This window comes from Dipodomys merriami, unplaced genomic scaffold (genome assembly GCF_024711535.1).
Source record: "Dipodomys merriami isolate MVZ:Mamm:240054 unplaced genomic scaffold, mDipMer1.0.p SCAF_35, whole genome shotgun sequence".
NCBI lineage: Eukaryota > Metazoa > Chordata > Mammalia > Rodentia > Heteromyidae > Dipodomys > Dipodomys merriami.
The window spans coordinates 8,987,580-9,011,341 of NW_027205048.1; the positions used below are offsets into that span (position 1 = coordinate 8,987,580).

Consider the following 23,762-nt stretch of genomic DNA (forward strand, 5'->3'; position numbering starts at 1 on the left):
CTCCTGGGAAAGAACAACAGGGTTTTGTGAGAGGAAGAAGACATCTGCCTGCTCCTCCAGAATTCTCTCCAGTGGAGCTCTTGTCCTGCTGGTCCTTTCTGGAATTTTAGGGTATCTGCTTCTCAGCCGGGGTGGCTCAGGAAGAACTGGGTGCTTGCTTCCTAGCACTGCTGGTCAGAAACAGCCTTTCGGCGATGTGCATTGTGTCCAGAGGGTGGGAGGGGATAGTCTGAGACCTGAGGTGCTTCCTAGGGAGGCCATCACAGTTCACTCAGAAACGAGTGTGTTCTCACTGACCAGCTCAACAGAGCTGCCTACTGTGTTCAAAGCAGACCTGATTCAAGAATCCTTACGACTGTCCATGCCTGCTCCTAGCTGTTTCCACTTTCAAATTTTTGTTTTATTTATCTATTTATCCGAGGAAACAGTCTGATGATATAGTCCTGACCGGTCTTGAATTTGTGATCCTCTTACCTCTGCCTCCCAAGTGCTGGGATTACAGGCTTGTATTGCTCTACCTGGCTCATTCTGTTATTTCCAAGATTTGAAAACACTTAATGCCTGCTCTAGTCCTGTTTCTACTTGATTTCCACTTCTCTGTGAAGAAAGATTTGCCAGTCAAATCCTACTGCAGCCCACCCATCACAGCTTCTCGAAAGATCACAAATACAGACTTAAGTGAAATGGATCCTGAGCTATGAGGATTTTATTGGCTTCAGATAATACCTCTTAAGGAGTTTCGTTAACGAAACATCATTTGTTGAGTAGAGCTGTTGGTTTGTGTTGTAGGAGTGGCTTTCTGAAATGTTCCTAACATGGTATATCCATAAATGGAATACTATTCACTCAGTGACATACTGATTTGTTCTACAGTGTGGATTAACTCAGAAGACTGTAATGTCTGATGTTGATGTAATTCAAGTGAAAGAAGCCAGACAATGGTCCAATTCATGGCGCCAGCCATATGAGCCAGACTGGACTGTTCTGAGGGATGTCTCTGATAGCCTGGAACAAGTGTCTTCTAGTCAAAGGCTTTTGGGTCCTAGAATCATGGGAGAAATCTCACAAGAGACTGGCTGGAGAAGAACCTTGCCATCATCCAGTTCTTCATGTGATTCCTTCCTCCTCTGGGAGCTGGAGATACTGGGGTAAGTGTTATCTCCCCACAAATTCATGTACATTATGGTTAGAGAAATAGGGTCTGCGGAGATGTAATCCAGTAAAGATGTGATCATCAGGGTGTCCTCCCATCTAATGATCCGGCTCCTTCTCAGAAGAGGGAGTTTGGAAGACACATAGAGACACAGAGAAGAAATGGTCACATGAAAACTGAGGCAGAGATCAGAATAATAGTGCCACAAGGAACCCAAGGCTTGCCAGTGACTGTCGATGGCTAGGAGAATTATAGGACACAGATTTTTCCTTTAGGGCCTCCAGAATGAAGCAAACGACCTTGGACTTCTAGCTAAGGATGCACCTGTTCAAGGTCCCCACATTTATAGGGCTAAAAGTAGTTCCATGGATTCCTAGGAACTTTTGCAATTTCTGAGTCTGATGGTGATGGTGTAGCCACCCCCAGCAAACCCACTTGAGCTGTCACATTCCTTTGTGGTGATCTGAAATGATATCAGCCAGACATGGAGATATCAATTCTCCTGCAGTGGCCAGAGCTGCCCAGAGGATAGCTGGAACTGACTTCGTATACTAGGAAACTGGTAGCTATTTAGCAGACAAATAATCTTGAAGATGTCCAACTGGGGGTGGGGCACAAAAAATAATGGAATACATTCTTGGGGAGAGGAAAACCCTTTATTTGGCTTCTGCAATATCTTTAAATAAAATGTCTGCTAAGCTCAGACCCTGGACAATGGATTCAATGAGAGACAGACAGTACATAGGGATGCAAAAGGGACCTTTCTAGCACTTAATAAATAGTACCTATGAACTGGAAACAATAGGAGTATCTCGTCATCTGGACTTGGTTTAATATACCCACACTTTGGGTTGTCATGTACCCATCTGACTACCACTGCTAAAGAATGTGAGAACAGAAATGTTCTCATGGTTCATTCATTCATTCATCCATCCATCCATTTATCCATCCATCCATAAACCCATTCAACAGTTACTAGTCTCGCATGGGGCCCTGGGCAAGAGCAGTAGAAACCAGCAGTGTGGGTGGGAGACTGTTAGGCAGACAAGAGGGAGCTGCTGGAGCAGGTGCCTCAGGAAGGCTTGGGGGATGTAACACAGAACTAAGACTTGAGCTAGAGGCAGTCAGCTGACAGAGGTGAGGAACCCCTGCCCTTGATTGTTTTAATTTTAAGGGTCAAGTTAAAAAATTAAGGAATCCTGATTTATGCCTAGACTTCATGCCTAGTCCCAAAGCTCTGCAGAATGTTAGGACAGGCTAGCCTTTCCTTGGGGCCACAGATGAGGACACTGAGGTGACATGCCCGTCTCACATTTCTCACCCCCAGGCGGTGGAGCTGCCTCTCATGAGACACTCCCAGTGAGCCTTCTAGAGCCTTAAAGAGAGGTGTGTCTCCATCTGGCAGGCATGAGGATTTCCGCAAGTCCAGCAGAGTGGACAGCACTCTGCTCAGAGCCATTAAGAGTGACAGACGCCACTATGCAGGATCCATACCCACACAGGACACTGAAAGCAGCCATCTCAGAGATGGGATGGAGGGGTGCCCAAGAAAGAGACTGATGGCTGGGCTAGAAGAGGGAAGGCTTTGATTCACAACTTCTCAGTTCCTATTGCTTCTCCCTCCCTTCCCCCATTTGTGTGTGTGGGGGGGGGGGAGTCTCTGGGACTGCAGAAGAAGTAGTTGATCTCCTTCTCCTCGTCTTAGGCCTGGGCCCAGGATGGCAGGCCATGCTAAGGCTGGGGCCTCAAGCCTCTCCACCCTGCACCCTGGGTCAGGGTGTCCTGGATCTTCAAAGATCAGCCAGCCACAGGAATGATAGTGGAGCAGCCTTGCCTCTGTGCACTTCTGTTCCTTGTTGCTCCGCCATCCCCTGCTGGCTTTGATCTCCCCGCCCCCCTCTCTGCTTGGCCCAGCTCAGAGGTCTCCCGCTGTGAAGCCCCGGGATGGCTCACAGGGACTCTTTCCCTCACTTTATCACAGCCCTGATCTGGCCTCCTGCTTGCTTTGCTGGGACAGCAAGAGCCCTCTGGGGCCTGGGGCGGGAATAAAAAAGAGAGAGGTAACTTTGGGCTGGAGTGGGGAGGGTTTTACAGCTAGGGGGAGCTAGGCAGATTCACTTGGAAAGGTGGAGCCAGTCCTTGCTGGCCACCTGAGGGGCAGGTGAGGCCTCACGGGTGATATGTAGGTCATGGTCAGAAACACAAGCTGTAGTACACACGTTCCACTTCACACATGACTAAGTTCATGAGCCGCTTTGTGGCTCAGTTTGCTCATCAGTGAAATGGGGGCATTAAGATTTTCATGTTATGGGGTGGCTGTGGGAAGTTGATGAGGTCTTATGAACGCAGCCAATGTGTCCCACCTCTGGGAACTGTGTCTCTTGCCCACACTGCGGTGTTGGCTGGCTGTGGAAGGAGTAGAGTCAGTCGTGTGGACACAAAGCTGCATGGGGCCTGGGAGCCAACTTCCTGGTTGCCCGACAGGGCTCCACCTCTCTTATTTCCCTCCTTGTCCCTGGCTCAGTTTGCTCTAGATCTCAAAGGGCCTCTCATAGCTGCTTCTAAACTTCTACCCTCAGCTTCCCTCACTCCAGCTCCTGATCCTGCAGTTCTGCTCAGCAGCGTCCCCTGAGGATCTTGAGGAGTGTGGAAGAAATAGTTGGTCTCCTTCCTCTATTAAAGCTCCTTTGCCATCTGACCTTTGTCTGAACTTCCTGGCCTTCAGTGGGCCTGGGAAATCTGAGCCTGAGTGTGAATCTGGGAAAGCTAGATCACCTCACTGCACTCTGGCTTACTTATTTACCAAACAGAAAGGATCATCCGGCCTGATGACTTAACAGAGCGGCCAGAGAATCAGATGAGTGGGAGTGTGTGCTGTTTGTACCCTGGAAAGCAACTCTTGTTTTGGACCACATGCACTTCCTTTCTTGAGGCTTTGGTCATTTGGTCCTCTATAATGTCCTGACACCTGGTGTCACCATTGTCCAGATGGATGTGTCATTGGGAGCTCAGGATACACTGTCTTGTGAGACACTGTCTTGTGAGAAGTAGTGAGCTCTCCCCTTCTCAGATCACCTTCCTATAGCATCCCATTCCTCACCTGACACCTGCTAGAGTACCCTAGCTCAAAGACAGGGTAGGATGTGGATGAATGGGTGACCTGGGGAAGTATGGAGGTCCCAACATCAAAGGGGTAGGATGATCCATCTCCTCTGAGGCTCTTTACTGGCCCTTGATGGCACATTTCCAATGTGTAGCCTCAATTGTTTTGTTTTGTTTTTTTACCAGCAGGAGTGCTCAGAGAAGAGTGTTCTAGGGACAGAAATCTGATAGAAATTGGGGCGAAGGCTTGTCTAGACACTAAGCACATTCTTTTTAAAGTGGAGATATAGGGTGAAGAATGGCTTGTGCCGTACAGCTGGCAGGCAAGGGCGGGGGCAGTCCATTTAGCACCTTACTTCCGGGAAGTACCCTTGGGGGGGGCATCCCTGGGTGCATGGGAACTTGGCAAAGGACCTTGGTGATCTGAATTATGTCCTACATGCTGGAGTGCCTAATGTCCTACCGGGGATTGAAACAGACCAAAGAACAAAGGGACTTGGGGACATTGGTGACCCATCGGCTCCTTCCCAGGCTCAGGCAAAGAATAGTATCCCAGGATCTCTGCACCTCCACACTCTCAGATTTTAGGGCCACACATTCCTCAAAGTATTTAAATGCGTGATATCTATCTCCACATGGCGGTTTGTTTTATCACGAGGCCCCCGGAAAGATTTAAAAAATATATATATATCTCTTTGAAACAGATGTCAGCCAAAGCTCCCAGCACAGATCAAGGGCAGGTTAAGAGCTTTGAGATGGGTCTGAATGTCCCTTTAACATCCTTCCATCTACTACCCAAATATACTTCGAGTCAGTACCCTGTTTTCATAAGAAGCTCTGAACCATATGTCCGGGAACTAATTAAGCATACAAATCAAGCCCCAGGATCAGGTGGCGCTCTGTTTAAATATCTTAACCTTTTATGATTATCTTAATTTAGAGAAAATTCAAAACACATTCGGAAGTCTTAGAAAATGAACTAAGTAGGAATTTACTGGCCGGCTGCTTTTCTTGATGTTGGAATCCTTTCTTCACAAGCCCAGTCTGGGGTGCTGGGGAAGCCATCCATATCATTCATGGTCTCCCCTGCACATCAAGACACCTGACTTGTCCTTCCTTCCCCAGTGGCTTCTCCCAGCTCAAACCCCACTGGCTCCTGCTCCTAGCCCAGATGTTTCTGTGTACTAAGAGGAACGGGACCAATGGAGCCTGCAGGCTCAGCCTTTGCAAGTTTCATCTCCTTTTGTAATAAAAGAAAGGCTGAAGTGAGGAGGGTAGGAAATACTCCTGCGGCCTGGCCTGGTGTGGCAGGGGAGTTGTGGAGGGGCGTTCAGAGACTTGAGATGGGAATTGTACAAACCAGGCTCCACCTGGCTGCAGGTGGCTGAGGGAAGGTCACAGCTGGGAACCTCTGTCTTTCTGGATTCCTGGGTTACTCTGGCAGCAGGGTGTACAGACTAGGGAACTCTCTCTTGCCTTCCTCTGATGCTTGTCCTATAAGACATGCCTAAAAGGCATTTATTTCCCAAGTTTGTTGACTTATGACATGGTGTGCTGGAGTTTTCTCTTTCTTCCTCCTTCCCTCCTTCCTTCCCTCCTTCCTTCCTTCCTTTCTTTCTTTTTTTCTTTCTTTCTTTTTTTTAGCACAGGGTTTGGGGATAGAGGCTGGTACTGGGGCCTCTTACTCTGGCTTGGCTTTTTCTGCTCAAGGTTAATCCTCTACCAACTCATTAACTGGAGAGTCTCATGGCCTTTTCTGTCTATCTAGGCTGGCTTTGGACCATGATCCTCAGATCTCTGCTTCCTGAGTAACTGGGATTACAGGTGTGAGCTACCAGTGCATAGCTCATTACAAGGTCTTAGCACTTATTCCACACATCTTTATTGACTACCTCCTTCATGCCAGATCTGATACAAGTGCCTGTGTTGTTAAGACTGGGCTGGCTCTCACAAATAGTTTTTAATGTTTTGGAGTAGAATGAAAATTTTCGAATAGAGTTTCCAGACAAACCATAGGATTCCTGGTCAAATTTAAATTTTAGATACTTGATATATACTTTGACCCTAAATAGATCCCACATATTACAGGACACATGGTTCTACTAAGATAATTATTATTTATCTAAAGTTCAGATTCAGCTGAGTGTCTTTTTATTGGTGAAATCTTAAAAACATAGAAATTGATAGTGATGTGAAATACTAATTCTGCAAGAGGACAACCAGAAAGCAGCCTTGGACCAGACCCCTCTGCCTGTGTGGTTCGCCTTAGACTTCTCTAGGGTTCCAGGATCAGCACCATTTTGTGAGTGAATCTCAGAGCAGTTAAGTCACTTGCTCAGGGTTCTCCAGCTAGACTTTTAGCCCAGCCCTACCAGACTTCAAAGCTTCAGCCCCTGCCATGGTACCCCCATGCCTAGCTGATGGTTATCTTCCTAGAGCTCTCGTTTTCCTAGCTTGCCCTGGCTTCTCTCAACTTCTTGCCTCTTTCCCTACGAATGTTCAAGGAGAGATTCACTCCTGTCAGATCAATGTCATTTTGCCATAATGAAAACCACCTCCCAGGCCCATAGAGGAGAAGATCTGTCGAACCTTAATGAGAATGGTTCCGATTATGCAAAAAGCAACCTCATGGTTATTCTAATGTTACAAGTAAATATAAAACATTTAGAAATACTTGGCTTGGGCTTTTTTTTTCAAGTACAGATGTCTGACTCTCTGCCAGTTTGTTATTAAAAATGCTACGGTGGTTTGGGTACAAAGATTGCTGTAAAAATAAAAGCTGATGCACTGTAAAGCACTTGTTTTGACTTTGTAGGAAAAGTGGGTATGACTAAGGCCAAGGACATATGGTGGCTCACAGTGGCTCTATAGCGGAGACCCCAATATTCATAGCCCTTTCACTGCCCTATTGAAATGGAGGCGGGGGGGGCTCATTGCCCCTCCAATCCCAACTTGGCTCCTGCCACCTCCCCAGCTGTTTCCGCTCATTTGCTGACCTCTGCTGACACCACATACGCACTTGCTGGGCCTTGCTTGGTGAGTTCTTCCAGCTCTGCCTTTGCCTGTCTTCATGCTATCCTTTTCTCTAAGTAGATCCTCCAACACACCACCCAGATCATTTTTTTACTCCTTGAAAACTCTTTGGAAGTATCATGCTTACTTCTTGCCCATCAAAAACAAAAACAAAAACCCATAAAGGCAGGGCTCCACTCATTGTTCACAATTGTCTCTAATACCTAACACACAACATTGGCTGCGTAGTACCTGATCAGCAAACATTTGCTGAACAAATGAAGGAATTCATGAAAGCACTGTCTTGTCCCCTCTAGGAAAAGCTGTACAAATTTCAACCAACTTACAGAACAAACCTTAAAGTTTGGTGAGTCATGATTTGAGGTATAGGAGGGGTTTCCTGGGGAGTGCTCCAAACTGCAGAAGGAAAAATGCTTAATTGCTAGAAGATTTGGGGGACTCAAATGCATCTACATAACACTGTCCCCTCGTATGAAATCCTCCCATTCCAGGAAGTTGTACTGATGCCCTTGGAACAGTTTGGGGATACAGAAGGAGAGTACTCCTTAGATACTTTGCTCCTTAGCTTGGCATCTGAGGTTCTTCTTGTACTTGATCCTCTTGGACCCCCTCCCTGAGCCCTTTTCATGCCTCTTATCATCACCTGCGGGCCACTGGTATTGAGTGTTTGCCCTATGCCCTTTCCCTTCCCGTTTTACATGCCAGCCCCTCAGTCTTGTTAGGTAAATGCCCTTCCCTGTCTGTGCATGCCCAGATCCCAGAAACCATCCATCAAGGGCCGATCTCCCCAACTGTCTACCACATCCACCCCTACCTCAGCTGCCTCTCCCTCCTCAAAACCCACCCCCCTGGGCAATTTTTTTTCCTTTCCCCATCTTTCCTGTTTGACTCAAGCTTGACTTTAAGCTGCCTTAAGGGCAGGAATGTGCCTCATTTCTGTGTCTCCTGCTACCCTGAACACTGTCATTTTTGTTGATGAATGAGTTGATGATATTACTGGGGACACAAAGCCTAAGTCATGAGCTCTGAGCAAAAATGGTGTGCCATCAAGTGCTGTGCCATTCAGATTTCCATCCTCTGAACAGACGCAATGGTGTGGTTCCCAGATGGGCATTCCAAACCACTGTCCACACGATCCCACGGTTTTAGATAAAAGACTCCTCAGCACACCACACAGCCCCCACTTTCTCTGCTCCATTCCCATCTTTTCCTACTAGGTGTCCAAAAGTCTGAAACTTCCAGGCATTGGTCACAATTGTAATCCTAGCTACTCAGGAGGCTGAGATCTGCAGATCACAGATCAAAGCAAGCTAGGAACAAAAAATTCTATGAGATCTTTATCTCTTATTAACCACCACAAATCCAGAAGTGGAGATATGGCTCAAGTGATAGAGTGCTAGTCTTGAGTTAGAAAAGCCAGTCCCTGAGTTCAAGCCCCAGTGCTGGTACCAAAAAAAAAATCTAATAAAACCAAATTTAAAAAAAAAAACATAAAAAACAAACAAAAAAACGAGACTCAAGCACTAACACTGAACACCTGCATAGAAGAACCAGTGAGCCAAGAGAAAACCCATCCCTGGGTTTTGCCAGGTAAATGTCACATGATCATGGATAAACATGCAAATATACGTATCTCAAATGGGTTCCAAACGGAGCATGTCTTTACACCAGAGCTGGAAAGCAGTGAGGAATCGCACACAGGGGAAGCCAAGGACCCACCCTTCTGCATCACCTAGATTTGGAAGTGTTTGTTCTCAGAGCAGCGATGGTTTTAAAATGCAGCCCAGCAGAAGCTTTGGATCTCCATGGGGTGGTATGTGTTTGTGTGCAACTTCACTGAGTGGAGGTGACACATCAACCCTGGCCTGTGCACAGAATCTGGATTTACAGCTGTGTCGGGCACAGTGTCTCCCTTTCTACATGTACAGCGTATGGAGGGGTGAGGCAGGGACATCATCTCCCTCGCTTACCCCTCTTTGCAATCTTTCTAAGGCTACCATCCAAGTGTGGCTTTGACAGCATTGGGAGCCCTGTTACAGTTTGAGTAAGTGAATGCTGTCAAAGAGAGAGCTAGTAAAAATGTTTCTCCGAGCTCCTGGAGGATTGCAGCAGAAGGAAGTGCTCCATCACTGGGAAGTGACACTAATGTATTCTATTAGATTTGCTTATCATGTTAAAGAGCATATTAAAAGGAAATGTTTGGAGAACGGATGCCATAACGTGGTATGATGGATGGAGAATTCCTAATTTGGAAAAAATGTGCTAAGACGACATGATTGATGTGAGTGACCTACTTTATTTTATAAGAAAGTATGAGTTGCCTCGGGCCCATTGGTACACATATTTGGAAAAAAAAGTTGTTTTTTTTCCACATTAAGTTTTTATTAACATTTTCAAAAGAGCAAAAACACCATAGAAGGATATAAGTTTCGACTTGTCAATGCAGATGTGTTTTGTCCTCATTTGCTGCTTAGAAAAATGCCTTCCCTAGAGAGGAGGGTTTGTGAATGAAGTGAGTTTCTTGTCAAGTCAGCACCCGATGGGGAGAAATCTGACATTGTCTTCCCTGATTAAAAAAAAAATGACAAGGAAAGGACATCTTTTACTTAAAGCACACACATAACTTCTGCTATTCATAAGTAGCAATCTCAAGATGATTGGCATCTCGTAGGACCTCCCAATACCTTTTGGGCTGTAGGCAGCAAAGACTGAGGCTGAGTTAACCATTTTCAGTCTTAAATGATGGTCCCCAAAACTGAGGATCCCAACCATCAAATGAAGCTCCTTGGTCAGGCCAGGGACTCTCAAATGTAACCCAGGCAGCAGATGGCGCTGCACAGGGGACTTCTGAGGGTTGGTAGCCAACAAAACATTGTTAACCTGGACAGGATATTATAGCCCTTTAGTGCAACAACCCCAGAGATGTGGTGGTATAATGTTTCCTGAGGAAGGTGGGGTGTATAGAGGACCTATTTAGAGGTAGGGAGTATATGTGGGCACAGGGTTTCTAGGAGATACTTTGTCCACGTGTTACTAAAGACTTAGATTGCTGTGGGACTTTAGCCTTAGACATTTCAACTCTAGAACTTTCTTGGGAAGAAATAATCATCAATACTCAAGAGAGTCAGCAAGATGTTCACTATGGGATTGTTTATAATTTTCATAGATAAACTGAAAGGTGGCATTGGGGGATTGTTTAAATAAATACATTCATTTGATACAGCTGTTATGATACAGAAGATTAATGGAGGAAAAATTTATAATGTTGTATTAAGTAGGGAAAGTTGACTATAAAACATTGTGATTACATTGTGTCTCAAGAAAGCATATATACCTATGCCTACTGCAGTAGATAATTATAAGGTATATATTTTGATAATATCTTACACTGTATAAATATATATTTGAGTGATATTCCTGAAACACTGGGAGGGGTTGTCTTTGAAAAGTACATTTCACAGGCACTCCTTGTTTCTTTCCTCTTGTATGTTTTCACTTCCTTCCTCCCTCCCTCCCTCCTTCCCTTCCTTCTTTCCTTCCTTCCTTCCTTCCTTTCTTCCTTCCTTCCTTCCTTCCCTCCCAGTGCCCCCTCCCTCCCTCTGTCCCTTCCATCCCTTTCTTCCTTCCCTCCCTCCTCTCCCTCTCCTTCTTCTTCCTCCCCTCTCTCCTCTCCTCTTTCCTCTTCTTCCCTTCCCTCCTCTCCCTCCTTCCTTTTCCTTCTTTTCTTTTCTTCTTGAAGTACTTGGGTTTGAACTCAGGGAGGCCTGGCCTGCTTGCCAGGCAGGAGCTGCACCACTTGAGCCTCACCCCCTGCCCTGTATGTTTTCATTTTCTACACAAGTCATGCTTTCCTTTGGTAATAAGTAAAGCAACTCTTCAATGGAAAATCCGAGAGATGTGGCTGATTACATAATAGAAACAATAAGAGAGTTCCTAAGGATTATTTGACACAAACTAGTTTTCTCATCTAAAAGTACTAACTTAGAAATACAAAGTGAAAAATTGTTGCATTCAATAGCAAAAAAGAAAAATATAAATTATCTTTAGAACTGAAAATACAATGACTCATTCATACAAGAAGTATAAAACACCTATGTAGAATAATGAAGTATATCAAAGAAGTTCTAGATAAATTATTGTGCTTCTGGTTGTGAAAACTGATGGTTGTAAAAGTGTAGTCTTCTCATGAAGTGGTTCGTACATTTTATCCAGTTCTGGTAAAAATTTCTCATAAGAATAATTGACAAGTTGATTTTCTAAACAGCACCTCAGAGAATAGATACATGAAAACAGATAACTTTCCAAAAAGAAAAATGAGACAGACTTGTCCTACTCAATTTAAAAGGTATTACAAAGTGACACTAATTAAACAGCACATATTGTTGTTGAAACCAAGTACATTAACCAATCAAATAGAACCTAGAATAAAGTACAGGTTAATATAATAAAAAGTGAGAGCCTCACACTTGACAGATTGTTTTTTCTATAAATGGAAAATGTCTAGATGATCCACAAAATGATGTTGGAAAAATTTGTTACTCATTTGGAGAGGGAAAAAAAAGAATAGTTGTTAATGTGCCATTCATTGAAAAAATTCCAAATGCATTAAAGATGTACATATTGTTTAAAATTATAAAAGTTCTAAAAGAGGCTAAAGAATGGTAGTTCTATAATCTTGAGAAGAAGAAAGGCTTTTCTTGGAAAATTAGATAAACTTCAGGAGTTGCAGAGAGAAAAACACCAATAATTCCTTCCAAATAACAGAATATAGTACAATATTAAAGATAGTATATTTCTATATTTAAACTTCACTACAAGAAGAGGAGGAATGAAACTTTTATGACAAGCAATAAAGAGCTTTCCTATATAAAGTGCTGTTCTAAGATACTAAAAAAAGTTTGCCCCCAGAACCATAAAACCACAACACACAGAAAACAGAGAGTAGCCACCATTCCAAAAGAAAAATTGGAAGATACAGGAAAACTTTTTAAACCAAGCATACTATTAAAATAAACCATTAGAAATTAGGACAACTGAGCATCATTGTCATTCCCAATTGTCAAATTTTAAAAGAAGGTGCTAATATTCAGCATTTTGTGATTGTGTAGAAATACATCTGATGCAAGGATTTCCACTCAGGGAGTGAACCCTGTGTGAAGACTTACTCTAGACAGAGGCTGTGGTAGTGTAGGTGGTCGAGTGAATGTTCCAGAACTATTCACTGAGGGAAGGAAAAGCAAGGAAATATTGGCAAGTAAACAGGGAAACAATTTACCTCTGTAGTCTAATTCTGCTTAAGAAGTAAACACAGTGATTTATAGTTAGGACCATTTTTTATAGTGTTAATCAATGACTGTAGGATTATAACAAAAAGCCATTTCTACTTTATCCTCTTATGTCATATTCAACTTTTACATGACCATAAATCCTTAAATAATAATTTTTAAAAAGCAATGCACAGGATTGACACTGAGCACAAATCTGCCGGGAAAGGTGAGGTGACTTGCCCAAGCTGACCAGCATGTGACAACCAGAAGGAACTGTTTCTTCAGATCTCCAGGCTCCTATTGTTCCCCAGGACTCCCTAGTTCCCACCCAGAAGCCCATAGGGTGCCGGGTGGCCTCTCCACCAGAGGAGCCCAGGAACGCTCTGAGAACCATGGCAGCCACCGTGCAGATCACCTCAAGGCCCTAGGCCCGGTGGCTGGGAGGAGCCCATACCCAAGGCACTGGTTTATGGGCTTCAGGGTGGATGTGCACCCTCAGTAATGATGCCCACACTAGTACCAGCTTGTCTACTCACCCGGTAGGGTGTCTGCCAGCTCTGGATGGACCCTGCCATTCATGGGTGGTGATCAGGCCAGGGCTCCCACCCCACCTCCACGCTGTCCCTGTGCTCTCTGTGCTGGGAGGCCTTACACAGTGGACAGGAAGGGCCTAATGTGGCTGTATGAGGAGTGGAGAAAAAGGAAGACATAGAGTCGATGATTATTACATCAGTGTGTATGAAAGCGCCTGCCATCTTACCTGTCCACCGACTGCTACAATTGAGCTTCAGAATCATCAGAAGGAAAAAGCATATGTGCAATTGTGCAATTGTGACTATTTACAGAAAGAGAAATTGAGGCAGGTTGAGTCATTTGCCTGATCACACAGCTAGGAATTATGAGGAAGGAAGAGGAGGCTGGGTCATCTGCTATCCCCCTTCCTTCCTTCCTTCCTTCCTTCCTTCCTTCCTTCCTTCCTTCCTTCCTTCCTTCCTTCTTTTCTTTCTTTCTCTCTTTCTTTCTCTCTCTCTTTCTTTCTTTCTTTCTTTCTTTCTTTCTTTCTTTCTTTCTTTCTTCTTTCTTTCCTCCTTCCTTCCTTCCTTTCTTTCTTTCTTCCTTCCTTCTCTTTCTTTTTCTTTCTTCTTTCTTTCTTTTTCTTTCTTCTCTTTCTTTCTTTTTCTTTCTTCTCTTTTCTTTCTTTCTTTCTTTCTTTCTTTCTTTCTTTCTTTCTTTCTTTCTTTCTTTCTTTCTTTGATTGCTAGGCTTGAACTCAGGGCCTGGGAGCTGTCTCTAAGCTCTTTGCACAAGGCTAGTGCCCTACCACTTTGAGACACAGTGCCATTTCTGGTTTTTGAGTGGCTATTGGAGGTAAGAGTCTCATGGGGACTTTTCTGTCTGGGCTGGCTTTGAACCGCAGTCCTCAGATCTCAGCCTCCTGCATAGGTAGGATTACAGGCATGGGTCACCAGTGCCAGGTCCCTCATTTCTTTTCTTGAACACTTCCTGCCTAGCCCATGGATACAAGTTCCTCATGCTCAGGCTTGACCCTGATTAAGGGCACTGTGGAGTTTCTTGCTCTAATCTAAAATGCCTTTTGATTCCTAGCCCTGGACTTAGTGTCTGATATATCTAATACTCCTCCAGCAGCTTTCTGCTCCTCGAAGATTAGTTGGGCTTATTCTCCAAGTGCCCAGAAGTGACCTTCTGCTATCCTTGCCCCTACGTGCAATTTTTTCCCTTACAGAACTTGGGTGTGAGGCAGTTTCTGGACCTGAGGCCAAGTACATCATCAGGGACTCTGCCAGCTTTAGGCTTGGGACTGAGGGGCTGAGGATTAGAAGCCAGTGTTATTCATGTTATTCAAGAGATCTAAAAGATTGAAAGAGATCTAAGAGATAGAAGGCTGCAGGGAAATTGGGACTCTGTACTTTTCCAGGTCCACCTTTCTGGTAGTTTCACCAGCTTCAACAACTTCAATTATTCGGTTCAACCATACCCAGTGATCTAAGCAGAGATCTTGCTTCTTGCTTCTGTCCTGGCCATGGCAAGTGTGTGTGTGTGTGTGTGTGTGTGTGTGTGTGTGTGTGTGTGTGTGCGCGCGCGCGTGCACGCGCGTGTGTAAATGGATGGATGGGTGGATGGAGATCTCCTGCTATGATGGAACATGAGAGAAATCAAAAGAAATGAGTTGGGGAGGTGGGGAAGGAAGGGATAGTAGAAGAAAAAGGAGGGGGTAACAATGCTGGACAAGAAATGTACTCATTACCTTACCCATGTAACAGTAACCCCTCTTTATAGCACCTTTACAATAAAATAAAAATTAAAAAAATCCAAATTACAAACAGCAAAAAAGAAAAGAAATGACATTATAGGCCATGAGAACTCAGCTTCTTCATCTGTAAGACCAGAAATAGCAATCACTTGCCCAAAGTGATTGGCAAAGAAAGACTGGATGAGATTAGAAAAGAATACATGAGGTGGTATTCAAAGACCAGCCAAAGCAAAGGCCAGCTGGCTTGACTGGTTCATGCACCCGGGGACACTGTTGGGAGCCCCCCCCCCACAGAGTAGAACCCCCACACTGACTCTCAGTCTCTGTGGGGAGAGGCTTGATACTATCATAATGAAGTCATATCTATCACAAAGATCCTTGAGGCTACTTAACTGAAATAATTACATGTGTTTCAGAACTGGGAAAGCAAGGGTTCTAGCCAACATCTCATGATGCTCTTTAAAAAAAAAAAAAAAAAAGGTTTCCCTATAAACTGCAGGTGGGGTGGGGAGTGGCAAGCCTTCCAAGCCAGGATACCATGTTTAATTCCACCTTTTATGTCTTGGCACCAACCCATCTATGTGTCTGTATCTCTGTATAGCCATATTAAAGCAACAGTAAAGGAGATTAAAAGAGTAACAATTGTCAGCCATAATCCCATTGCTAGAACTAAATTCTCCTTATGTGCATGTGTCTCCTTGTTTAATTACACGGGCAATCCATGAATGCCTTCTCATTGTCAGCAATTAAACAATTAAGTGTACATTGTAGTCTGTAAAAATGCCCAGTCCATCCTCCAGTTCCCTTCTCTTCCCTTGAAGCCACTGTGTAGTTGTAGCCTGATGTAGCCCTTTCTAGATCTTTCTCTGACTTTACCTCTTAAGTTCCACATGTAATTTATGTATTAGTGCAAGAACATACAAGTAGTGTTCATTTAAAACCTTAACAGGATCATGTTGTTCTGGAACTTTTTTCCCTCCTCCTTTTGGGTCTTAGAAATCTTTCTAGGCTTCTGTACAGAGCCACTTCATAAATGGTAGCAGTTTTCTGTAGTATGGAAACATCCTAATATTTTATTACTCATCATTATAGGACATTTTAGGCTTTTTTCCAAGTTTTCAGTATTTCAGTGACTAATAAATAGTTACTGTAGGCTCTCTGCCTGCGCCTTGGGGTTCATCAGCCCTTTTCTTCATGTCAAGAGATTCCTACCAGGGATCACCAGCTCAATGAAGATAGAGATTTTATGTTTCTTCCTCGATTATATCCCCAGTGCCTAGAACTGTGCCGCCTGGCTCAGCACATGTGCACAGGAAGTGTTTGTTGAATGAATAATTGACCAGCAAGGGGAAGACATAGCTGCAAGTTATTTTAATAACCAATACTTCTGCAATGCTTGCACTTTATTTACAAAGGCTTTTTTTTTTTTTTTTTGGTCGATCGTGGGGCCTGAACTCTGGGCCTGGGCTCTGTCCCTAAGGTCTTCAGCTCAAGACTAGCACTCTACCACTTGAGCCACAGCACCACTTCCTGCTTTTTTTGCTTATGTGGTGCTGAGGAATAGAACCCAGGGCCTCATGCATGCAAGGTAAGTACTCTACCACTGAGCCATCTTTCTAGCCCACAAAGGCATTTTTTAAACTTCCTTGTTGCATTTAATTCTGGAAACTACTGTGCCAGGTTGAAAGATTCTGCATCGTTATCACCTCAATTTTCTGATGAATTTCAGTCTGAAATGAGGGCTGGGTTGTTTAAGACAAGGGTTCAAGTTCTTGCTATGGGAATTTCTCCACGTGCCTAGAGAATTTACTTGACTTGTATAAATCACACTCAAAAATCTGTAAAATAGGGCTATTTATATTATAGATATAACAAGTCCACATCTATTTGTCTGCCTATCTGACAAAGGGAGAGAAAGACATATTATATCCCCCTTAAAGGGTTTTGTGACAATTAAAGATGATAGTCCACACAAAGTACCCAATGAGCACTCAACAGGTGTTTGTCCCTTTTGTCATTTGCTTTCTATATTTTTTCCACCAGCCCAGGATCGTCCCCTCCCTGCTTGCCATGATTTATTCGCTACCCATTATAGAACCACCTTACTCCTAAAGGTTCTTTGGGAAGATTAGTTTTCTTCATCCTCTAGGACTTTCTTGGGAAGAAGTACTAGAACTACATGCTTTCCTGTGTCACTGAAAGAGGATGTCAGCAGCTTTTCCCTAAGCATTCTGTGTTTGGACACTTATTAAATAATAGTTAGCTGTCCAGTTTCCCAAGTAGCTCTTGAGGGCAAGAGTCATGATTGACTAAATTTGTTAATTGCAGGTCAATTGGAAACTTCCTTATAAAAGGTACATGCTCAGTAGCAGTGGAGTGAACAAATGAATCCCAAATTTCCTATGTGATTTTCAGTGGCTACAGGCTTCATATTCCTGAAGGCACAAGCCCTCCTCACTGCGCTGCTTTCAGACAGCACCCAAGCCATCCTGGGGAGGGCGCACCTCAGCATCGAGGGACTGGCCTGGGGAACGGTGCTGCTTTCTTCCCACTGTCCAGTTTTATGTTTCTGCTTTTCTCATATTTCAATCAATCCTTTTTTTTTTTTTTTTTTTTTTTTTGGTTGTTGTGGAGCTTGAACTCTGGGCCTGGGCACTGTCCCTGAGCTCTTCATTTCAAAGTTAGCCCTCTACCACTTTGAGCCACAGCACCACTTCTGGTTTTCTGGTGGTTAATTGGAGATAAGAATCTCACAGACTTTCCTGCCTGGGCAGGCTCTGAACCGTGATCCTCAGATTTCAGCCTCCTGAGTAGCTAGGATAACAGCTGTGAGCCACCAGCTCCCAGCTTCAATCCTATCTTTTTTTTAAAAAAAATATTTCATTTATTTTTGTTTATGTGGTACTAAGGAATCGAATCGAACCCAGGGCCATACATTCTAGGCAAGCACTCTACCCCTAAGCCACATTCCCAGCCCTCAGCCCTAGCTTTGACAGTCCTTATGCTAGGTTTTAGTGCCTTTCTAATTCTTTCCTTTTCCCTTTGGAATTACAGATCATTTTCACCTTCACTCCCTTCAAATAATTTGAAATTAGAAAACAATCAACAGAGCCCAGCAGTGATTAAGAGGTTAAGCCAGAATGCTTTCAAGGTAGTAAGACTAAGACCACATCCCTCACGTGTTAACACCTGTAAGGTTTATTGCTCGGTGTGTAACAGGTGGTCTTCCTCTTCTAGATAGTATCATCGATTTGTTCCGTTTTAAATACCAAATGCCAACATGATACCTGACATAGACAGGTATGTTTTGAGAGAAAGAGCTTTTGCTTTCTTCTCATTAATTTTTTTTCATGGCACACGTACAACTCCATATACATAATTCTGTCCTATCAAGCTGAGAATTCTATATTTTTATGAGTTAGGCATTTAATAGGTTTTTCAAGGATGGAATCTCAACCACCTTTTATAGCATTGTTTTTATGAGGAACAGCACTGAAAATGACAGACAAGGACCAGAAGGAAACTTCTAGAATCTGTGTAAAAGTTAAAGCTTCCTCTGTTCCTTCTAAACTCAACATTGACTCTTTTTGGGCTACAAAGGACCCCTGTCCCAATCAGTGCCTCAGTCAGGGAAGCAGTGGGAAGCTTAGTCTGCGGTGGGTACTGGCAGGGTCTTCATGGGTCCCCTTTGAAGGATTCAGTCTTCTTGATTAACCAGGCTAAGCTTGTCTCCCTTGCCATAAAGCCCCAGTCCCATTGTAGCTTATTCCTGTTCAGCCTCTTCTCGGTTAAAAATTCTGGCTTTTTTTCTTCTTCTTCTTTACCTCTCTAGTTTAGTCTCTCACTGTGATATCTGTTTAAAATGTTTTCTGTTTCTTTACAAAGGTATAAAGATTTAAAGTAAAATACTTTGAAAGTCTTAAGTTTGATGGGTTTTGGCAACTGCATACACCCATATTATCATCACTAAATCAAGACACAGAGCATTTCTAGCCCCCTGGAAAGTTTCTTGTGACTCTTTCCAGCCAACCCTTTCTGAGAGACAGCCCCCTTCCTGAATTCCGTACCCTAGATGAGTTTTGCCCATATGAACTTCATATAAGTAGAATTACAGAGCCAGTTCCTTTCTTTTCTTCTTTTGGACAATAATAACAAACTATGTAGACGTAATCTAATTTCTTTTCTTTTCCAAGATGTCAAAAGTTAACATCCTGAAATGTTTGGCAGTAGTAACCAGTGGGTAGGGAAGATTTGGGTGTTTGTTACTAACTTCTTTATGTATTCTGGTATATTAAAATATACAGGTAATTTTATAATAATAGAGAAAAATCAAGCTTTTTTCTTTCTTCCTAAGGTGGGGGAAAAAATAAGAGAGAGACAGGAATAGTGATGTTTAGAAGGGGGCCTGGGAAAGGAGTCCCAGACTACGGAAGACAGAGAATAGTAATCAAGGGTGGGCTATTGCTGGAGGTGGAGTATTGGGAACATCCCTTCCAGATCAGAGACCTCTTGAGCCATTTCCTGCTGGATTCTTAGAACCAAAGGATTCCTTCGAAGTCAAACTCTTCCCCTTGGCAACATGTCTAGGGTGAGGCTGAAAGATAGTATGAAGGTAGACAGGCATTAGGGGCTCACACCTGTAATCCCAGCTACTCAGGAAGATGAGATCTGAAGATCATAGTTTGAAGTTAGACCAGGCAGGAAAGTCCCTGACACTCTTTATCTCCTATTAACCACCCAAAAAGCTGGAAATGGAGTTGTGGCTCAAGTGGTAGCATGATTGCTTTGAGCAAAAAAGCAAAGTAGTGGTGCCAGCCCAGAGTTCAAGCCCCAGAAATGACACACACAAATTACGAAAATCATGAAAAACCATATACCTCAACAACATGTTTAAAGCCCCTGATCACACATTTTAGTGGTATATAAAACAAATGGTAATAGAAATATATAGTTGACTCTTGGAATATCACTTGATTCTAGATAAGGGGTACTTCCCTGCCTTGTTTCCTGGTTGCCCTATCATATAAAGGGGTGAACACACAGAGAAGAGACGGGGGACAAGACAAGCTAAAATGCAGAACAGGTTTGGAATCCTGAAATCATATTTGTACAAACACTCAAAACATGAAAAAGAGAAAACAACCTAGCAATTTCACAACAGAATGCAAGGCCTCACCCCATTGACTAAATGGTCCCATATGTGGTAATCTATTAAACGGGGAAGCTTTTGAGACGCGGGCAGTGCCAGGGCTCTGTGCGAGCTGGCTGTGGGATGGGCCAGTTGTGCAGCCTCTCTGAGCCCATTGCTCCCTCTCAAAAGTGGGGAACAATAATCTTGTCCACCTCTCAGAGAAGGTAGGAGAAGTGACAGGCTCTTTGTAAACTACAGACACTACCCAGGAGCCTGTTGTCTCTTCTGGACCTGGAGAGGATGTGAGATTCAGGCTCTGAATCCTACGATCATTGGCTTTTGGGAGGGGAAAACTAAAAAGCAAGAGGTGTTCTGGTGGGGAATTAGTGGTGGGAGAAAAAAGGAAAAATGGTCCAGGTCATAGGTCTGGGTTCCAATCAATAGTCTGTGTGACTTTGGGGTAGAACTTTTATTATCACAAAGCCTCTGTTTTCCACCTGGGAAAAGGGAGCAGCCATCAATGGACTGCTCCAATGGCTTGCTGGGATCAACCTGGGAAGAGACAGATCCTTGTAATAGGTGCTCAGCTAGATGCCTGGGACAAGAGACTCCCATGATCAGAGTGAACTATCTCTTATGCCAGATACCCTAGCAGGAGGTGAGGAGTAAAATCTACCTATCTCCTGCCCAGCACATCTGGGCAGCTGCCTGTAAACCAGGATGGTGAGGTTTAGAGCAAAGGGCAGGAATACAGAGGTTGGATGCTTACACCATTGGCATCAAGTTTTTGTTTTTTTTTTTTGTTGGCCGTGGGGCTTGAACTCTGGGCCTGGGTGCTATCCCTCAGCTCTTCAGCTCAAGGCAAGAGCTCTACCACTTGAGCTACAGTGCCACTTCCGGTTTTCTGGTGGTTTATTGGAGATAGGAGTCTCACGGTCTCTCCTGCCCGAGCTGGCTTTGAACCCTGATCCTCAGATCTCAGCCTCCTGAGTAGCTAGGATTACAGGCGTGAGCCACCAGCGCCCGGCTTGGCATCAAGTTTTTTAATTCCACTGAGCACTGACAAGATGGATCACCTGGATGGAGAAAATGCTGTTAGCTGGGCCAGAAGTGCCCAAGCCCATCTGAGCGAGATCCACAGCCACAAGCCTGGCCCAGTGACCCCTCCTCATCAGCAAGGCTTGGCATAAACGCCTCCCCGCACAGCAGCCAGGCCCAGAGACTGCAGGCCTGAGGGAAGTGTTTTTTAACAAAATGACACTTTTCCCCCCCTCCTTCCTCTTACCTGTTTCCCTTCTCCCTTTTCAGCCGCTAATCTCAGCGGGTAACTTGGAAATTTGTTTGGAGAACAAAGCAGGAGCTCTCCCCGCCCGGAGGGGAGGGTGGGGGGGTACACCCAGTACCTGTTCCCAAGCCTAGGAATCTACCACCTCAGAATCACAGGGCCCTCAGGGAACCTCCACATTTTGCTAGAAATGGGAACCCAAAGCCAACTGGTCTGGTTTGGGCCAAGTTTCTTGTTTATGATGTTTTCACCAAGTAAGCCTCTGGGTCTGGGTGCTTTTAAGAGATAAGCAACTCAGTGCACTGGGACAAGTCTCTTTGGGGCAGGGTCAGTTCCCTTCCCCCTCCCCCCCCACCTCTCACCCCAACTTCCCTTCTTAACTCTGGGCCTCTAAATGAGCAATCTCTTGGTCCTACAGTAAAGTTAGTGGACTTTTTCCTGTCTGCGGTTTGAACTGGCTGTATCTGACTCTCCCCCCTCCCCTTTATTTTAAATTCCTTTTTCTTCCTCCTTTAACTGAGTCCCTTTGGGGCTCTGGCCTTCAAAAGGGCCACTTGCACACATCTGAAGTCCCTACTTCTGACTTACCTGGCCTCTGCCCTCCTTTGGGAGTTTGTTCATTTTAGCTCTTACTGGCTCGGAAAGACAGGTTGGAGGTAGGAGAGAGGTCGCGAGGTCTGCAGGTGGCCCAGGCCCAAGCTCAAGCTCCGGCAGCCTTTCTGGCAGGCAGCGGAGCAAGCAGCTGCGGCTGACCTACTGAGGCTCCTCCCGCCTGGGCTACGGCAACCCCGCAAACTGCCCATTGTCCAGAGCTCAGAACCCAAGATGGCAGGCCTCTGGCGCTCTCCCGGACATCTCAGCTGAGTCGATGCCACTTCCCGAATTAATTGTTAATTCATGACATCGATTTACAGAGCATCAGAACCTTTAAATGGCTGCACTCCAAACCAAAACCAATCGCCGCCACCCAGGAGCCAGCGGGGAGAGGAGGCAGCCGCTGGATGCCGAGCCTGGTCGCTTCTGGTCCTGGGAAAAGACATTTGGGGAACCACTTTCCAAAGGGGACCCGGCCGGCATCCTTCACAGCTGCCCCCCACCTTTTCCTGCAGACGAAGCCGGATGCCAAGGTATTTGTTGTTAAAACCGGACCCCAAAGTATTTGTTGTTAAAAACATAGTTGGACTCCAAGTGGCCTTTCACGAGGACTTTATAAAGTTACACAAAAATTGATCAAGTACGTGTTTTCAGGGAGAATAAAGGCTCCCCAAAGATCTTCGCAGGTACACACAAACCTATACATTATGTCAATGTAGATCCAGATCTGTATACCCACATAAGGTATAATTAAATGGATGAGAAAAATAGTAGAACTAATGTATTAAAGCAGTTCGAGGTGATGTATTAAACCATCTATGATGAAACCATACAAGCATATTAGGTGTTAAGCAGGACGGAATACAAGCTAAGTACACAGGTTACAGGTCACACAAATGAAAAGGAAAGCCCTCACTGGGAATCTCAAGGCGACCCCAAAGGGAGGAGAGAAACACCTGGATCTCCAGCCTTGCCTGCTTTTTCCAAGGAGGTTGCTGTGTCCTGACTGACTCCTAACACAGGCCCCCACATACCCACCCTTGTCTTGGTGTGGATGAAAAGATCCCCAAAGACTAGTTCTTTGCAGGGCTGAATTACCAGATCCTCTTTTATAACAAGGATCAGAGTCCAGTTTAAGGATAGAATGCAGATTTCTCAAATTGACAGGTGAGGACAAACTTTCCACGGTTACTACCAGCCTCTGCGCAGGGCATTTGGTTGCCCAGGGCTTAAACTGAAGCGTTCTGGTCCCAGACATCTAAAACAATTTAATGTGCTATTTTTCCATCGCCCCCAACGCTGGTATTTAGAGCCAATGTGGAAATTGAAATCAATCTTTCTTTAGACGCACATACCTGCACGTTCTTTAAAGCTGTGATTGGAAAGGCAGTTAGGAGATTTGCCCGGTAGACTACAAGCAGCCAGTTCAAAGCAAAGCAAGACGCACTGTTAGAAATCTGATATTAACTGCGCTCTCACATATAGCTGCGCTTAATGATAATTACTGCGTGTGTTTACTCTTCTCCCGCACGGGGTTGGGGGAGAGGGGGACAGGAGAGGAATTCTGACACTAACTTACACTACAGAGTGACGCCATTAAAAGTGTGTGTGTATGGTGGGGGGGGGGAAATGTCAGTGTCTTCAACTTGTAGCCTAAAGGAGTGTTTGGTGAATTCTTTTTTTTCCCCCTCCTCGGAGTAACTCCGAAGGGGAACCTCAAACATCGATGGGAAGATGAGCATGTGGGTTCGACTAGGATGGTTTCTCATGGGAAATCTTTCCTTCACGGGCCCTGGGTCCCCAAGACTATCCTGCGCCCCCGCTGGTCCGGGCTGATCTCGCGCGCGGGCGCGCAGGGCGCCGGCCCGGACCAGCTTTTATTTGCAGTCTCTTTAACTCTCCGCGGCGGCTTCTCTTCCCTCCCA

General features: G+C 44.7%; 1 long non-coding RNA gene across 1 annotated transcript; it reads right to left on the minus strand.

Annotated features, from left to right (window-relative positions):
* Positions 1–9,564: 9,564 nt before the first annotated feature.
* Positions 9,565–22,107, minus strand: LOC138803911 (uncharacterized). Its single transcript, XR_011365088.1, has 2 exons — positions 21,832–22,107; positions 9,565–9,854 (listed from the first exon to the last, which is right to left on the minus strand). It is a non-coding gene; the product is annotated as an uncharacterized lncRNA (long non-coding RNA).
* Positions 22,108–23,762: the final 1,655 nt, after the last annotated feature.